Below are 13,729 nucleotides of genomic sequence, written 5' to 3'. Positions count from 1 at the left end.
TTTTTTTCTAGACAAAGGGTGTTTAATGAAAAACTCTGCAAAGAGAGGCCTTGCAACTTCCTATAAATATTGGGCTTTCTGCCTTCCTTCTGAAATATATTAACAGCCTCAAGAGGGATTATTGATGTTAGCAAGTAAGTTTAAGCAGTCCTCAGAAGTCCCTGACACTGTGTACAGCATTAGAATTTTGCATATGGTTCCCCCCACATGCACTTAAGTGTTTTGAGGTTGGGGTGACTGCAGGTCTCTGAGAAAGCAAGATTGATAAAGCAAAGCAATCGGAGTTATTTCCTATGCATGAAATTGATTAAATGCTTCACTAAATGGCTTATAAATTTGGCTCTCATATTTCTGTCACCCACTGCAAAGATTACAGAAACTCCGTCTATAACCATGTTGTATACAATACCAAATTACAAAAGGTTGTAAAAACTAATGTTTTGTTTAAAGTTTTGAGCAGGACCATATGCCTTTGGTGACCTTGAGTAAGCTATTTTAATTCAAAACATTTTAAAGAGTAGAAGAGAAGGGAAAAAAATCCATCTGCATAACAAAACAGAACTAACACAATTTAATACTTAGTATGCAGCATATCATTTCTTACTTCTTGCCCAAAAAAATGTTAAATCCCCTTCTACCAGAGTATTCTAATTTTATAGCTACTAAGTGTATGTGGCATGAAACCTAGAGAAGCTCAGGTTTCCCCAGATTGAATTTGCTTTCCTTATTTTATGATCTCTGTTATCAAATCTATCTGGGAACTCACATGGTCCCCTTCACTCTGGAACCCACATGCATCAGGCACTAGTGGCTCTGACCTCATCAGACCCTTTAAAATGAAGCTTTAGTGATTTCTGGCTTAGTGTAGAGTTTCATTACCTCCCAAAACAGGATGAGAAACTGAGGCACAAAGATGCTGGGGATCTCAAGATGCCAAAAGCAGGTGTGAGCACAGTTTGCACCCACATCTGCTTGCTTCCCTTTCACATGGGGCAGCCAAATGACTTGTACAGTTTGAGGCAGAGCTGTACAAATGTAGTCAGCTGCTGGAGATCTGCTGGTACAGTATTAGTTTCCTGACTGTGCTTAGTCACACACAGTATCCTGCACACACTTAACAGCTGCTGGTTGCACCCAGTTATGCTCTCGGTCCACAGCAGAGTAAACTATTGGCCCACTGAGTCTTCTGTTATTTTAAAGCCTTGTGTTGTCTTATGCCTTGGCTGTCCTGGTGTAAACATCTGACCTGGAAACTTAAGCTCACCCGAAGCTGCCTACTTGTAGGAAAGGACATGACTTACAAAGCCACAGATACATAGTTAGCCACACTAAAACAGGTAGATTGCTTTACAAAGCAAATAAACACAGTTCTGAGAGTCATAAATAAAATTTTACAGGTTCCTTTTTACGTGCAGCTCCATTTTACAGATGGGAAAAGTGAGGTTCTGCAGGCAAACAGGCATTGCTCAGTGTCAGAGGCCAAGTTCTCTGGCAAAGCTTGAGGCTGAGCTCTGGCTCTTCTGCTCCCCAGTGCTTTTAGAACTCAGCCATACTCTCCTTAGCTATACAAATAAAGATCTTAAGTGATTAAATGTAAGTACTGAAGCGAAGCTCATAACAAGCAAGGGTGAATTGGCATGAAATGCAAACGTAAGCATGAGAAAATAATCCGTGTTTTTTACCATAAATGCCTGTTTTCTACAGGAAAAGCTATGTTCTCCTATAACATTTACAAGCCATCTTGCCCCAGCAAGGATTAACATTTGGCATCGAAGTACTGATCTGGCAAAGAGCTGCCAGTAATGTAATCTTTTTTACAACCAATGACATGCTTAAAGTCTTGACGGACTTGACCTCTGCCCATTGCTAATCCCTAACTTTCTTGCCCATTCAGATGTACATCTTTAAAGAGATGGCACCGAATGTATAGCAAACAGCTAAACTTTAACTGAAGGTGAAACAAGAGCTGCCCAGAGAAAAACATTGGGCGGAGGGAAATCTGAGTGTTCCTTATCCAGCCTCATGCTGGGATTTTGACCCCATTGTGGGGGAAGAGGTGCCTGCTCGGTTATACACGTGCAGTGACTTTGTTTCTGCCCAGATGGAGAACACACCTTTTGGCATTACAGGAGCACTGAAGAGCTCTAACCATAATCAGACTCTATGCTCAGGCTATCTGAACAGTTCTTGATCCCAAAAGACTAAGCTAAACAAAGTAGATGAAGCTCACACATGGAAAAATGATGCATAAAGAAATCTTATATTTTACTGAATCAGTTTTACTGAATCAGTTTCTCAACTCCCAGTTTGGCGTTTGGTTGAAAAACCAAAGTGATAGATTTACACTATGTTCAGATAAAATAACATTCAATCCAAAAAGATTCCAGCTGTCTTTTCTTTCATTTGTGTGACAACCAGTCCTGGGACACATGCCAGCTCCTCAGATATTGCTGCTCCACAGCCTAGTTATTCTAACTTCTGGCAACTTGTTATTTGACCTCTTCGTGGCTTGTCATTTTAATATCACTTTCTCTATGTGGATAATCTAGTGGGAATCCCTCCTTTATAATGCAACAGTCTATACATGGTAACTGGCCAGAACACTGAAGTATTGTGCTGCTAAGTCCAGGTTTGAGCTACAGCTGAGGAGCACTTATTGTGGTTGGGAAGCACAAAAATATGGTTAAGTCTCTCATTCATGAATTAGTGGTCCTCAGGCACTGAGAGAAAAAAATCTATTCTTTCCTATGCCATGTGTTATAGACCAGTTCTGGATCACTCTAAAGTCGTATGATAGCAATCTCCTCCCAGATGAGCACAGCCCTGGCTCCAAAGGACATACAAAGAGGAGGTCAGCTGAGTTGCATCAGCCCTCATAGCTTACATTGGCTTGCGGGTGATGGGTTACATCACCTCTGTGTGAGAAGCCAGCCAGGTGTAAGATCTTACCTATATACCTCTGTCCCATTACCAGTGATTACAAAGTGGTATAAAAGCCAGCAGAGTGCTCTGGAGATCCCTCAGGGAGTGGCCAGCACTGCTGGATGAGGGTTACTTTTCATTAGTTTCCAAAGCAGACTAAAAACATCTCAGAAGCGGCCAGTGTCTCTAGAGAGTATTAGCTTCTGATGCTGTACTCAGTGAAAAAGCATGCAAGCAATCCAAAGAAGCAGCCCTATATATTTAATTAAGGTGATATTCCACTGTAAGCCCTTTGTCCACCTTGAGCAGTCAAAGCACAGCCACAGATTTTTCCAGTAGTCTGGGAATGGGATCTTAGAAAATGGTGTACTCAATCTGACATGGACTTAAATAGGTTTCAGAATAATCCATTATGCATCAAGTGTTTAATCAACATAATTAATATTTTTAAGGGGAGCCATTTACATTGTAAGTCCTATACACGTTATTTACAGTTTCAACAGTAACAGTTAATGCTCTGTGACAAACTATATTGTTTCCAGCTTGTTATCCATTCATAACAAGGTCAATCTATTACCATTATTTTTGTGAATGTAGCTTTTACCTTGAGGCAAAAAGTTAATTGTAAATTACAGAGGAGAGATTATTGAGTTGGTTTTTTAAACTATATTCACTGTAATGTATGGTAATGGTGCTATTTTATGAAACATTTACATTTTAAAACATTTAAAACATTTTTGTTATTCATATCAGACTTGCAGGACAAATTAACTTCCAAACTTTTCAAGAACTTAATGGGAAGAGTGACTTGATAGGATCCAGCTGAACATTTCATAACCATGGCAGTTAAAACCAAATGCAGTCTCATCTAGTCTTCCCCTTTGTCTGAGGCTGGTCTCTCTGCCATTACCATCCAACACAACTCTGAGAAGTGCTTAGTGCTCTGAGAAGCGGGAGTAGATTTGATTGTAACTTAACAGTAACACTTTAGCCCTTACATCACAGAAGTGATATGAAAGAGATGTATCTTAACATTTTATTCAGCCCTTGTTACACAGTAAGTACACGGTGCCAGTCTGATGTCTGAACTCTTCTACTTCCCTACTTTTGCATGATTTCTCTTGCATTGGCTGATGCCCCAGCAGACAAAGTTAAGTTTTATATTTATGCCCTGCCTTGTTTGCTCCCACCTGAGCAGAAGCCAAAGGGTATGTGGCATTGCTGCTTCCCAGGTCGCAGTAAACGTTGTCACTCATAGGCTACACAGAAAAGGATGGAGAGCCATCATAAAATCTGTCTTTCTCGTGTGATTTTAATGATGCACCTCAGGGCAAAACCCATGAGCTTTCCATTAGATCATGGATTTGTCCACCTTAATGGACAATGGAGAGTTGACACTATTTAACTTCAGTCCAGATAACACTTCTGCAATGCCCGCAGATACAGCAGATTTGCCTGCCACAGGGATCTCCACCTTAGTTGTCTTCTGTATTTGTACTTTGAATTAGGTGACTTTTCTAACCGCATTTTATTCTGGCTTCAATTAGAACACTGACATTGAATCTGCACAATTGCTTCCAGAAGAATAGAAGACAAACTCAGAAACACTGAATATTTTGAGCTGACTAAAGGAAGTAAGAGGACAATCACCGATCAGATGCAGAAATGCATTTCTAGTAACACAGGAATAAAAGTATGTTAAAGTTTTATGTTTCTTTACTGCAGAATAGGAAGGTGAGAGCTGTTGGGATATCTGCTTAACCATCCTATGAAAGATATGTTCTGACTTCTCAGTGATTAAGTTTGTGTAGGATGCTTGGAGTGTTTGGATGAAAAGAAATGTATTTCCTCTGAAATTTTATGGAAAACAATTGAAATTAGTTAGAATCCATTGTTTCAACACCCAGCTGCTCACTTAAGGAAAAAAAAAACTATTCCTTTCTTCCTCCTTTCCTAATGATAAAGAAATTTGTCAGGCTTATGGATTCTACTTGAAAGGCTAAATATGCTAAATCAGACCAGGTTTTCTTTAACCACATGCTCAGAACCTTCAAGGCATCATTGGGCATTAGTTTGCAAAGGGTTAAATAACATTATTTCTGTAGTCTCCATTGCTGGTAGTATGTTCAAAGTGCACAAAGCTCAAGACGTGCATTCTTCGTCCAATAACTTGTCCAGTAATTGGTATATTGATTGCTAATGTCATCATGTTTTAGTATATATAAACCCTCTCACTCTATCATACAGCCGCCAACAATCCAAGAAGTCATTGTTTATTCATTGTAACTCCCAAACTGGCCGTGTCAGATTCTGCTTGAGGCCTTGCTGATAAAAATCAGCAGATGATTGGGCACACACATTCTTGACATGGCTGACCCATGACATCTTAGGGCCAGCAGGGAGCCTGTCATTATGTGTACAATACTCTTCTTTCTTTCCCCTTATCTATTCCCAGATGACTTTGAGACTTTTATTAACTCATTAATGACTGAAGATGTCATTAAAGAAAGTGGCGAGGCGGGGGGAAGAAGGACATTCTGTTTGTTTGTTTAAAAGTGGGGAACAGCAAACCATTGGCAGAAAGAAAGGCTGAGGAAGCTTAAGGCAAAGCTGAAGTCTATCCAGAGGAAAAGATCTTTAGTTCATTAGGATGACTAAAGCTAGGCTTTGAAGGGAGAAAAAGTATTAGGTCATATTTGAAACATGACTGAGGAAGGAGGGATAGGTTTCTCCATGTTTAAGTAGTACAGCCAGTAGTCCTTACAAGCACAGAAGGATATCTTCCTGGCACTACCTGAGTGTTCAAATACTTAAATATTCACTTACTTAGTTTTGTGTTCAGGGTTATAATTTCATCATGTCTTTAAAAGTGTATTGTTTTATACAGGGAAATAGCATCTGCATTGTTTTTCTTGTAAATACATCAATTGAAGAGCATTATATAGTAATCACACCTGCAGTTCTTCTCCAGGTTTGGTTGGAGTTTTTTGCATCTTAAGCTTGTGAATTCTATCTGTAAATATAGCAAACTACCAGCTAAAACTTTGTGGATTTTTACTGTATGGTCAGGATTTGATTGCATTAAAATATACGTTTGGAGCAGAAATTTCATGCGAGTTTACCCACAACCTACTTCTGATACTATGACAGTCAGTCACTAAACTTCCCCTGAATCCAGGATAAACAACTAGTCATAGCTTATAGGCTTTTCTTCTATTTTAAAATCTTGCTTATATTTCTTAATTTCTCTTTGAAACAATCTCACAGCTGATATTTTTATTGGAAGCTGGATTCATGTGACAAAGTCATCTTTTTCCTGCTGAAATTTGGGTGTTTCCCATCATTAAAGGCCAGTTGGTTTAGAACCAAGGACTTAATATTTTAAGGATTGCAATTATTTTATTTTAATGATTGCCATTTGTGGACTGACTGAGGAATTGTGAATGCTTTTCTGTCTTAGGCAGCTGCCCTCCATATGGTTGTTGATCTCAACCTAGAAATCTCTGACGTGATTGTAGTGGTACTGGACGTTAAAGTGACATAGAGCTAGATGTCATCTGCATTGGCTGGCCTTTTATAATCTTTGTTTCAATGTCTGTCTTTTCAATGAGGTGAGTGGAAGAAAGATGAGCCTGTTTCCTTAAGGGCCCTGCAAGTATTGGTATAAAATAATAGAATAAACTCCTTGGATGTGATCTATAAATTACTAAAACCAACTCAAGCAGGAATCTGCTTATCCCATCATATAAGCTTCAGATAATGGCTTGGCAATCAGGCATCTCAATCTGACCTTATAGACTGACCATAGAAAGTTTTAGAACTAATAGGCATTTAAAAAAATAAAAAGCTTAATTATACCATGTTGTTTATGACAACTCTGTTCTCTTCACTCTATAGATGATGCAGATCACCTGGGTCATAGGGCAAACATTCTTAGGAATAATGATAATATTTGCTGTGTCTTGAGTCCTTCCAAAGGCAGTGGACATTTTCTTCAATATTAGAAGTAGTTTCTGGTTTGCTTCTTTGAGAGGTTTCTATTCCTCTGTTGTCTCCTCATAATTAACAGGACGTTGTTTGTATTGCTGTGGGAGCTGGTGTTCTCCATCAAAGGTCAGGCACTTGTGCAAGATGCTGTCTGGGGCTTTAAAAAACTATACTTTTTTTTTTATATATATATATATATTCCAAAGGAACACAGATGAGTTTGGGGGGTTAAAAAAGGAAAAATAAAATGAATGGCAAGAACACATAAGCATGTGCTGGCCTAAATAGCTATGCCCAGTTTAATCAAGGTGTGCCATTTACCTAAGGCACCTTTTTGAGAGGAAGCTTTCCTTTCTCCTCACTCGCTGACACCTAAACTCTCTTCCATCACATACTGAAGTGGGAACCTGTGATGAATCTTTGGATAATGGACTGTTGCTTTGACAAACTACTCCTAGTGAAACACGTGCCTGTCTTGGCAACAATAACAGCAAAGTACGGATTTTGTGGAAGAAATAGAGGCTTTGAGGGCTACAGCACCAGACCCTGAGTCTATAAATTGCTGGACTGGGATGTTAGATGCCTTTTAATATTTTCAAACATCCAGTAGAGTAATGAAAGAACTGTAGGACTATCCTGATGTAAGACCTCAGGAGAGTTGTTTTCAGAGATCATGGGAGCTCACAACTTGTTTAAGAACATGAAGTCCTATCCAAGTAATAGCTGGAAATAAGTTGCTTGATTTTTCTATCCCTAAAGACAAATTCTTGTAATAGCAAAAGTGTAAAATCCAACAAAGAGAGGCTTGATACTTGCAGATACTCCAGCCACTTCATAGTGGAAAAAAAGGCATACTGACAGTGAAACTATTTGGGGTAAATAATGAGGACGGACTTCTCAGAAATAAACTGGCATGGATTTGGCCATGAGATGTCAGATTCATAACTTGGGAAATGAAAGCCTCTATATTCCAGAGAGCAGACCCTAGCCTCAGCAGTGGCAATTCAGCCTTCTGAGCCACAGGGATTTCTTTATAAGCAGTGGTATATTAAATGTGGAACCGGGTAGGCCAAAGGGACAGCAGTAAAACAGAGACAATGTGCAGTGACCAAAAATGAGATAAAGCCAGACACTAATTACATTGCAGTAATTCTGTTTTCCTCTAGAGTTGACTATCTCTTGCTCCTGGAATGTAAATGCTTTTCCTATCATTTAGGTTTTAACATCTAGTACATTTTTTAGTTTAACAGATGCTGAGGAAAGAGCAGATTTTGTCTATTTGTCAGGTTTAATATTTTTATTAATGTAAAGATAAGGGTGGATTTTTATACTGTGCACATAGCTGGAGTGGGTCGAGGAAGAGCACTTTTAGACAGGCCTAGGTCAACAAAACAGATTCATTCATCACATCTGCCAGAATGGAAAGATAGTTGTCTTGATGCTCGGTCAATCCGAGACCTTTCTGCTGAGTCAACTGACAAGATTGCAGATATTTGTGACAATGAGGACACTTATCCATTAGTAAGTGGGCTGAAGACCACCTACACATTTGGTGGTGGATCTTCAGCTTAGGAAGCTCTACACTCTTGAACACCAACATATTGCTATTTGCGGTCCTCTTCTGCTTATCAGTTGAGAATCATTACCAAAAACTAAGCTCAAATAAGACGGAATAACAAAAGAAAGTTATTCTGAGGTGATAATGGTGGAAGGTGTGAGAGTCAGTAGAAAAGTACAGTAAAGAAACCCATGACAAGTCATGATAAATGGGTCGTTATAAAATTCATGTTTAGGCTGTACCAGTCTGGGGATAATGCCATTCGTCATGGCAACACTGGGGCACTAATGAGCCCTCATTGCATATTCATGGCTCTGGCGCCTCTCTTCTCTCTCTGCCTCCCTCCCACCCTGAACCAATGCCTGGTAAATATCTCCACCTCAAGCTGAAACCCGACTTAGGCTGCTTTCTTTTTTTTTTTTTTTTTTTTTTTTATTATTTGTTATGTTGCAGCAATTACACTGTAAAAGTGCTGCACAAGATTGATTGCTCTGATCTGTAGTTCAATTGTAAATTAGAATACACATCCCCCTGGGGACACACGGCCCCTATTTGTGATTAAGAAAAAAGCCCCATAATAGACTAATAGCTAAAGTTCTCTCTCTTTTACTTTCAGGCAATTAGCTTGATGAAATGGCCTCTTTTTGTGTACCCTGGAAGTGTAAACCGATATCATAATGAAGTATATGATGTTTATTCTATTATTTTCACCTTGCCATGTATGCAGGAATGCATAAATAATGGCTGCTTTGTCTAGTACATTTACTGATTCAGAAGTAAACTATGTCTTAAAGATGCAGTGTATGATCCTGCAGCCTTATGTTAAGCTGGACACTGTGACTAGTCCCTATAAAAATTAAAGTTCTGCCTAAAGAAGCTGAAGACCATTTATAGTTAGGTGATTAAATACTGTTTGCCAGACTTTCATTTATAAAGAACCTTAATTGGAAAATCCTCCTAATAACCCTGTGAGAAAAACAAGGTATCTCCATTTTACGGAAAGGAAAACTGAATGCTGAACATGTCATACAAGCCCACACAGGACCTTGGTAAGCACTTAAAAAATCCTAGCTTCTTGAACTTATTTTCAGGCAATGAGAAGCTCCCTTTCCTCTCTCTTGTAGTGTTATTAATGCTGTCCTGGATGGTTCATGGAGTGGCTCTGACCTTAACTTGCTTCAAAGACTTAAAACTCCATGGTGTCACGGTTGCCTTCATTCCCATGTGACATAGATGGCTAGAGCTCTTTCACCTGAATCCAAGGTGGATATGGTCATGCCCATATTCAACATCATGTGTTGGATATTGGCTTTCCCGAGGCTCAATTTGAGCTGTCAGTCTAAGCAAATGAGTCATGTTGTGAAATAGCGTTAGAACAGTGTGATGGTGTTCGTGCAGTTGAGCTCAAGATAAATATCTGGGAAGAAAACTGCCATACGATGATAGCTCTGGGCATACCTGCTTTGTGACTAAAGGTGCTTCTACGTTAGCATTTCACTTCAGCCCAGGAATGCACTTTTGAAGTGAATCTTCCAAATGACCCTGCTTATCCTGCCCCATAACATGAGACACCCTTGGAGCATACAAACTGAATGATTTTGTGTGAAATTAATCCAGATAATGTGGTCTGGGAGCTCTAGCAGCAAGTGGGAATTCAGTCCACAGGAGCATGCTAGAGCAAGTCCAAGTAAACCTCTGTCATGCAGTGATCTGGGGCCAGTCCCTGCCCTTCAGTGCACAGTGTAGACATACCTTTATTTGCCTATTTGCTAAGTGAAGCAGAGTTCCTATCCGAGCAGCTATGAGAAGTTTGGATACTATGGGAGTGAGGACATGAGAAAGTGCACTGGTTTATGTATAAATTCATCAGTGTATCTGCAATAGAAATATTTTCATGTAGTTTAAATTCTGAGTTTCTCTAGGGGAATATAAGAGTTTGGAAATATTTTGCTAAGAAGCATTACCAGTGCAAACCTTTAAAGGGTAACATTCTACATGGCTACAATACCATATCCTGTTTAAACTTGTTCATCATTGTCTTCTTGCATGACAGCCTTGGCATTTAAAATATGTTAGGGGTGACACAATACTTTCACCTGGTGCAGACATATATCACTGGAAGGATGTTCTCATAAACAAAGTGCTGCAGGCTATGATCTTATCATTCTCCTCTTCCTTCTTCTCAGTTCAGTTCAATGACAAACATGTATTTCTCTTCTTTGCTCCAGTTTCTGGTCTAGAGAAGCCTGGTGTTGGAGCAACAGGTGATGTTGCAAATCAGAATGACAAGTGGTGGTGGTGGCCTAGTGGGGGGAGCACAAGAGGGGGAGGGCAGGAAACATGCAATGAATTTTATCATGCTTCGGCTGATGCACCAGTTCTACACAGCGCTGCAGTTTTACAGCATGAGCGAAAGTTTAATCAGGTGCGAGCCTGCACATGCATGGGGTTTTTTTGAGAAAGACAAAGCAAATTAGAGTGTTCACATGTAATTAGCTGGCTATTAGTGTGGTTCAGCTGAGGCGATAGGCAGACAGTAAACTTTGAGATAGCTTGCAGATAAAAGGGCTGAAGGTGTTCTGGAGAAAGCTGGAGGTAATAGTTCAGAAGAGAAATTCCAGACAAATTGAGCAGGCATCTAAGGATGGTCTTGCCCTGCACCATTAGCAAGGCATAGTGTAGCTATACAGGCCTTCTCTCTGCCTGCTACAAAGCTTAACCCTTCCTGGCATCCAGTGCTCTTTATCCTTGGATAGCGTACTCTGAAGTTATTTAAGAATTAAAGCTCACTTTTAGTCAAGAATTAATCATAATTTTCTGTTTAAACACGTTAGTTTGGACTAAAACTGTGAAATTCTCTGCACGTGCTTCCTGCCCTCCTTCTCGTGACAACATGTGAAACAGACTATGACCTTTGTAGAGGCTGGAATACCTCCTGGTATTTATCTGAGTATAGATGACCAGGTCTAGTAAAAACATTATCGCTTACCATAAGTAAGGATCACACTTGGAAAGAAACCCAAAGTGTGTCCAAGTTCAAGTCTTCAACATGTATGAAGCTGGGGGTGTCTTACTAAATCTTCATGCTAAATGAAAATGTCTTTATAATTTTCTCTCGTTTTGTAGCTGGCAGGGAAATGCTTTTTTCTGTCCTTTGGGAGTTTTTAAGATTTTTTTTCAACTAATTCTCTGGCTAATCAATAAGCTGAAAAAAAAAAAAAAACCCAGAACAAAAACCACATCAGAGTGAGCCATTTGCTTCAGTAATTTCAAATATTTCATTTTTTGCTTTCACTTATAAATTAAAAATTAAAACCAAAATTTCCAAGCAAATGTTCACTTAGAAAAGTATCTATTGGGACAGTTGCAATGATTTTGAAATATCTTTAACATCTTTTTTTCAGTTGAGGAACCTCATGAAAACCACATTATTTCCTCCAAACTTTTTGGACTGTTTGGCATTTTCCAACACAGGCTTTTCATGGAAAACCTCAGACATAATCCATTTGTATCAATTCAGTATCTCAGGGTGTTCTTGTTTGGGATGGCTTTTGAGGAGGAATAATTGAGAATTTCATGCTCTGAGCTGATGCAGCACTGAAAACTTCAAATACTAGAGAAATTATCATAGAATCATAGAATGGTTTGAGTTGGAAGGGACCTTAAAGATCATCCAGTTCCAACCCCCTGCCATGGGTTCCACTAGACCAGGTTGCTTAAAGCCCAGTCCAACCTGGCCTTGAACACTGCCTGGAATGGGGCAGCCACAACTTCTCAATTATCCATGTCCAAGTATCTGTTCATGTAAAAGCTTACATTTCTCAAGGCATATATAATGGCCTGTTGTCCCTTTCGTTACTCTCACATAGGACTGATCTAAAGTGTTTCTGGGGAAGTAAAAATCTGTCACTGGTTTTGCACAACTTGTACACTAATTCTTTGGCAGTGTGTAAACTCTGTAGCAAGTCTGTTATGATTCCATCCTGCAAGGAAAATACACATTTAATATATCAGAGGAAATTTTCTTCTTTTCTGTCATGCCAGACATAGAATTCACCAAATAGGCAGAAGAACTAGCACTGCTGAAGTGGGTAAAGCCAGATTTACTACAGAACATGCTATTTTTTGCAGACAAGAAATTGCTTCTCCTTGTACAATTAGCAACAATCGGAACATACTAATTCTTAACCCCCAAAGAAAATTACCACTTCTAGTTTTAACATTAATTTGTTCAAGGCTTATGTAAGCATTTGGCATGTTGTAGTAAATTCTGTACAGAAGAAATGTTGAATCAAGAGTGCAAGATTGTGTTGATGTTTCGGTTCATCTTGAAGGAGGGAACCTTCTGCTGTAGATCTCAAGTGATGCTCAAGGGGAAGAACAGCACGTACGAGGAGGAGAACCGGCATGCCAGTGGCCAAGAGCCTGCCACTAGAGATAAAGACTGGGGACCGTGTCAAGGTAAGGACCCTCACAAGCCACTCAGCAAATGCTTTCTTTGCCATTCTTGCTGCTGTGCTTACCTTCTTCCCAAGACCCGTCTTGTTCGTTTTCCTCAGCCCACTCTGCAGAATGACAGGAAAACCTGAGATTTTTCACAGTCTCTGGAGAGGAGCAGGCTTTCAAACAACTGTTTGCCTTGTCTAGAAGTAGCTGTGCTGAGTTAGACCAAAGGTCCAACCAGCTCCTCACCATGTCTGTGGCAGAAACCTCTAGCAGATACATAGACAAATATCAGAAGTTAAACAGAAACTAACTCTTCTCCTGAGGGATTTTCCTTGTTCCTGCCACTCAGGGCATTACAGAGACCGACAGCAGAAGTTGCATAAAACAAGAATGTTTAATGATATCAAGGGAACCATCTTCCATGAATGTCTAGTCCTCTCTTAACCTGATTATATTTTTGGTATCCTGTGGCATAAAGTCCTACAAGTTAATTGCGCTGCATGACAAACTTCAGATTTTGTTCACTTTAAACCTCTCTTCTTTCTTGTATTAACATAGTGAATAAATATTCCCCTCTTCGGAACATTCTTCTCAACATTTGTCATCATATAAACCTCAGCCATCTCCTTTCAAAGAGTTCTAAATTTATCTAGTTTTTTTCTTATGTGGAAGCAGATACATACAATTACCCACATGACAACCACTGTCAAGCCCAACTGTTATTACTGAGACTGAAACTCTTCCAAAAATTAATTATTTAAAATAATCCAAATGGTGTAAATATCTGAAGATCAGGCAGATCTATAAAACCTGCCC

General features: G+C 39.4%; 1 long non-coding RNA gene across 2 annotated transcripts in view; it reads right to left on the bottom strand.

Moving 5' to 3' along the window:
• Window positions 1-12,569: 12,569 nt before the first annotated feature.
• The window catches only part of LOC115613013, a 34,795-nt gene continuing 33,635 nt past the window's right edge, over window positions 12,570-13,729 (bottom strand). Inside the window, exons 8-9 of one of the 2 annotated variants that reach the window (XR_004389980.1) lie at window positions 12,991-13,032; window positions 12,570-12,911 (exon numbers count right to left, since the gene is read on the bottom strand). This is a non-coding gene — a long non-coding RNA (uncharacterized LOC115613013). Of the gene's footprint in view, window positions 13,033-13,729 lie in introns of both variants that reach the window. The other variant, XR_004389979.1, reaches the window with a different exon arrangement.

This window comes from Strigops habroptila, chromosome 9 (assembly GCF_004027225.2).
Source record: "Strigops habroptila isolate Jane chromosome 9, bStrHab1.2.pri, whole genome shotgun sequence".
NCBI classification, from domain to species: Eukaryota; Metazoa; Chordata; class Aves; order Psittaciformes; family Psittacidae; genus Strigops; species Strigops habroptila.
Note: the sequence above shows the minus strand (reverse complement) of the source record. Positions and strands in the feature narration are given on the sequence as shown.